The sequence below is a fragment of the Bison bison genome, unplaced genomic scaffold, assembly GCF_000754665.1.
Source record: "Bison bison bison isolate TAMUID 2011002044 unplaced genomic scaffold, Bison_UMD1.0 scf7180017864218, whole genome shotgun sequence".
NCBI classification, from domain to species: Eukaryota; Metazoa; Chordata; class Mammalia; order Artiodactyla; family Bovidae; genus Bison; species Bison bison.
In genome coordinates, this window is record NW_011494790.1 from 4,723,019 (window position 1) to 4,728,724 (window position 5,706).

A 5,706-nucleotide genomic window follows, 5' to 3' on the forward strand; every position below is an offset into this window, starting at 1 on the left:
AAACTCTCTCTATATATATATATGTATATACCTATATGTGTCAGACACGACTGAGCGACTTCACTTTGATTTTTCACTTTCATGCATTGGAGGAGGAAATGGCAACCCACTCCAGTGTTCTTGCCTGGAGAATCCCAGGGATGGCGGAGCCTGGTGGGCTGCCATCTATGGGGTTGCACACAGTCGGACATGACTGAAGCGACTTAGCAGCAGCAGCAGCATGCATGCTAAGTCACTTCAGTTGTGTCCAACTGTTTGTGACCCTATGAACTGTAGCCCACCAGGCTCCTCTATCCATGGGATTCTCCAGGTCAGAATACTGGAGTGAGTTGCCATGCCCTCCTCCACGCTATCTTCCTGCTTTAGGGATCGAACCCAAGTCTCCTGAGGCTCCTACGTTGCAAGCAGATTCTTTATCACTGAGCCACCAGGGAAGCCCATGTACATATATATACATGTATATATATAATTGCAAGCAGATGAGTTTAAAATGATCTAAAAGTCTCTCATTCTCTCCAAAATGTCTTATTTACCTTTGAAATCATGTTCTATGAGAAAAATGCATTTTTGTAGATGACATTTTATTGAAATAAAGGGTAGACCTAAAAAAAAAGGAGGAGTGCTACATATATTTTCTTTATTACATTCTTTGTAGGATATGTTCTGGCAAAATAGAAAGCACTACAGAAATCATTTAACTGAGGAAGAAATTCTACTCTGCACAAAACGCTCATTGATGTCAGTGGGAGTTCTGTGAATGGAACAAATGTTGAACTTGACCCTGTAATGTTTAAACTGCAATCCTCCCTACTCTTGGCAGAGCCTGGCTTCCCACTGAAAAGCCTTGTAGACTGTGCAGGGATTACACAGCGGGTTAATAGTCTAGTTTTTCGCTTCTTTTGGAACAACAGATGAAACACATAATACCTTCTTTTAGGACTATTACGAACTTTTCAACACAAAAGACTTTAAATGAAGTGATGTGAGAAAGTAAAAGGTAGAGTCTGTAGATGAAAATTTACATTGATAATGATTTTTAAACTATCTTCTCTACTACTGAATCAGAAGCATCAATGAGTCATATATACACTGCCAAAAAAGAGAACACCAAGATGCTGGACACCACTTAGCATATCAATATTGAAGCCATGCTTACTCTTTGTTTTATTCCATTAAACATATGTAAAGAATGATTATCAGTAAGATTCCAATGCAAATGTTTTTGGTAATATGAGATGGAATAATTTTCAAGAGAAAACACAGTCTGATAAACACATCAAGGTAAATTACTGTAGTATCAAATTGGAATGGCTCATTTTTAACTCAGTCTCACAAATAAAGAATGTGTGACAACTCTAGTTATGGGTCTAGCACACTCATTTATTGATGCTACAAAATAATGAGCATTATGTTCTGGAGAAAAGTCTTTGAAATCACCTAGCCTCTAGAGTGGAGAAGGCAATGACAACCCACTTGGCAAATCCCATGGATGGAGGAGCCTGGTAGGCTGCAGTCCATGGGGTCGATAAGGGTCGGACACAACTGGGCCACTTCACTTTCACTTTTCATTTTCATGCATTGGAGAAGGAAACGGCAACCCACTCCAGTATTCTTGCCTGGGGAATCCCAGGGACGGGGGAGCCTGTTGGGCTGCCGTCTATGGGGTTGCACACAGTCGGACATGACTGAAGCGACTTAGCAGCAGCAGCAGCAGTAGCCTCTAGAGTTATACCCAGGCAGTTGAATAACACCATTATCAGGTTCTTATTTTTAGTAGTCTGTACTTGATAGGATATTTTCCACTTATTTTGTATGCTTTTCAGCAATACGTACACATTGCCTTTATAAGAGAAAGAAGAGAAGAAAAGCAAGAGACCAACTTTTGTTTTAAAGGAGCAGAGGAAGAGGAAGACAAAGAAACAGGAAGTATTTCGAGATGAAATTAAAGCTGCTTTTGTTTTTATTTTACAGAAGGTTGTGAATTACAAGAGAAAAAAAATCCCCCATGACTAAAAGTGAAAATGTTGGCTTTTATATGATGTGGAAAATCTATTGGTACAGGTATTAAAAGTACTTACAGTACTGCATAGAACTGAATAGTTGGCACTTAACACTTTAGTCTCAGATTGCAGGGTTCATATTCCAGCTCTACAACTTCCTATGTTATCTTGCATAAGGTTATCTACTAACTAGATACATAATTTATTATTCTGATAAGGGTGTATTCAAGAAGAGGAGGGAGTGGAGAGCTTGGGAGAAGGTTTCGGAGGCCAGGCTGTGCTGCCTGGACCAGCTGTAGGAGTCAGTAATAGTCACCCCTCGGTGTCTGCCAGGAGCGGGAGGCGGGGGTGGTTGGTGACTGGTTCCAGGCTGCCTGCAGATACTCAAATCTGCGGATGCTCAAGTCCCTTATATAAAATGGCACAGGAGAGTCAGTTCTCCTTACCCACAGATGTGGAACCACAGATGACACTGTACTTGCTTCCACAAGTAGCTGAGAAGGACACTTGGGAACCATAAGCCTCCAGGTGTCCCAAGGCAGTTTCAGAGTATCCCTTGGTTCCAGGACTTTTCTACCCGGGGCGCTCCTGGTGCGGTAGGACCCCATTTCTTGGGAATATCAGACTCACTCAGAAACTGAATGGTCTCTATAAGTTTTTGTTCTTTTTTAACCAATTCACAACTGTTGATTAATAGATGGATAAAGGGATATATTAGTTTTTTTTTTTTTTAATTCTTTTGGCCACACCAGTGGATTGCTTGTGGGATCTTATTTCCACCACCAGGGATTGAAGCCCTGCCCCCAGCAGTGGAAGCTCAGAATCCTGGACCGCCAGGGATTCCCTAGACTCTATTTTAGTTTATCCACACTCCTCTTACTATCCGTGTGATCTTTTTTTAACTACCCCCCCCATATATAATATATTGAAATGAATCTGATTTTCTGGCTTTTAGGAGAGTTTAAACAAAATTTTTTTTCTCTACTTGTTCTTTCTAGTGGTTTTTAACTCTCATTTTTCTTCTCCCTTAATCTGTTGTGTTTCATACAAACATTTCAATCTTTTAAAAATATTTTACTTATTCCTAGTATTCCTAGTTTTAGGTGTGCATTTGTCTTTTTTTTTAATTATCTATTTATTTATGGCTGTGCTGGGTCTTCATTACCTTAAGCTTTTCTTTAGTTGTGGCGAGCGGGGGCTACATCTAGTTGCAATGTGCAGGCTTCTCATTGCAGGGGTTTCTCTTGTTGTCAAACGTGCACTCAGTGGTTACAGCTCCCGGGCTCTAGAACACAGGCTCAGGAGTTGGTGCACGGGCTTAGTTGCTCAGCAGCATGTGGGATCTTCCGGGACCAGGGATGGAACCCAAATCTCCTGCATTGGCAGACAGATTCTTTACCACTGAGCCACCAGGGAAGCCCCTGCATCAGTCTTTTTTAAGAAATTATTTTAAGCCTACTTTTTTCTCAATTACTCCTACCTGATTCCATATTTTGTCTCTATTACTTGTCTTTATAATTGTTGGCAGGAAGCAAGTTCAAGAAGTGTGAATGGTTGAGAGTCCCCCTTACAGAGCAGAAGAGAGGCTTCCTTTTGTTCCTTTCCTCTCTCCTGTGCTATTTTTGCACTTGATCCTTCACAGGGTTCTCCAGCCCCAACAGAACCGTATTCCAGGGACCTAGGGGAACTGGGGATTAATTTCTTTCAGGGCCTTAAACTCACTACACAAACAGCATTTGAATTTTTTTTTTTTAATTGAAGTATAGTTGACTTACAATATTGTGTTAGTTTCAGATGAACAGCAAAGTAATTCGGATATGGATATGCACATATATTCTTTTTCCCTTTTCAAATTCTTTTCCATTATAGCTTATTACAAGATACTGAGTATAGTTCCTTGTGCTCTGCATGAGGTCCTTGTTGATTATCTGTTTTATACATAGCGGTGTGTATATGTTAATCCCGTGTGTTTGTGTGTGTATGTGTGTGTGCTCAGTCATGTCCAGCTCTTTGCAACCCTATGGACTGCAGTCCACCAGGCTCCTCTGTCCATGGGATATTTCAGGCAAGAATACTGGAATGGGTTGCCATTTCCTCCTCCAGGGGATCTTCCTGACCCAGTGAACAAACTCACGTCTCCTGCGTCTCCTGCATTGCAGACAGATTCTTTACCACTTGAGCCACCTGGGAAGCCTGTTAATCCCAAGCTTCTAATTTATTACCACTCACCCAAACAGCACTTTCAATTTGCTAGGACAATTTGCTACCATCTCACCATGTTCCCTGGTGGCTCAGAGGTTAAAGCATCTGCCTGCAATGTGGGAGACCTGAGTTCAATCCCTGGGTCAGGAAGATCCCTTGGAGAAGGAAATGGCAACCCACTCCAGTACTCTTGCCTGGAGAATCCCTTGGACAGAGGAGCCTGGTGTGCTGCAGTCCATGGGGTCGCAAAGAGTTGGACACGACTGAGCGACTTCACTTTCACCACGTTCAGCCCGTATTTGCAGAAACTAAAATCTTAAAATCCATGGCTTCTAAAGTATATAATCTTTGAAATTTGGCAAACTGTGGCAGATACATATCCAGAAGTCTGGTGGTCTGGCCTAGGGGAATATGCTGCAAGAGGGGCTTGCGAGTGTGACCCGAGGCCTGACCCTTTTGGTGTGGTGATGCTGGGCTTCTCTGCACACGTTCATGGACAGGGATGCCAGAAATATTGTGTCTAGCTTCTGGGACCATGTTTCACTGAGTTTAATGCCCATTTACTTGTCATTAGAAGGCAATGGCACCCCACTCCAGTACTCTTGCCTGGAAAACCCCATGGACAGAGGAGCCTGGTGTGCTGCAGTCCATGGGGTCGCTAAGAGTCAGACACGACTGAGCGACTTCCCTTTCACTTTTCACTTTCATGCATTGGAGAAGGAAATGGCAACCCACTCCACTGTTCTTGCCTGGAGAATCCCAGGGACGGGGGAGCCTGGTGGGCTGCCGTCTACGGGGTCACACAGAGTCGGACACCACTGAAGCGACTTAGCAGCAGCAGCAGCAGATTGGTTCAAGGTCAAGGTCACAGGAGCACCCTTTGATGCATCAAACTGGAGTTCCTTTAGCTCAATGAAAATGAGCTCTCACCCCAACTACAGTAACAACAGCAAGACCTAGCTAGGGTTTCAGTTATGCTGGTTTTTAATTGGAGTTTCTCTTCACCTGCTTTTCAGGGCCCTTACATGTTTCAAAAGTTTATTCCTTTTTGTATTTTGTGTGTATGTGTATTGGTGGGTTTATATATTTTGTAAATACTTCTATATTGGATTGTTACCTTCTTCTAGAATTGTAAGAACTCTTTACATATTATGGATATTAGTTATTCTTTCTTATGTATATATTTTCTCTCAAACTGCCATTTGTCTTTTAACTTTGTTTACAGTGTCTTTTCATGTTGCAGTTTCTATGTGCTGCCAAAGTGATACACACTAAACACATACTGGCAGGAAGAGAACTGGGCTCTAATTATGGTTCTGCTGCTGTTGCTGCTGCTGCTGCTAAGTCACTTCAGTCGTGACCGACTCTGCGAGACCCCATAGACGGCAGCCCACCAGGCTCCCCCGTCCCTGGGATTCTCCAGGCAAGAACAGTGGAGTGGGTTGCCATTTCCTTCTCCAATGCATGAAAGTGAAAAGTGAAAGTGAAGTGTGTCCGACCCTCA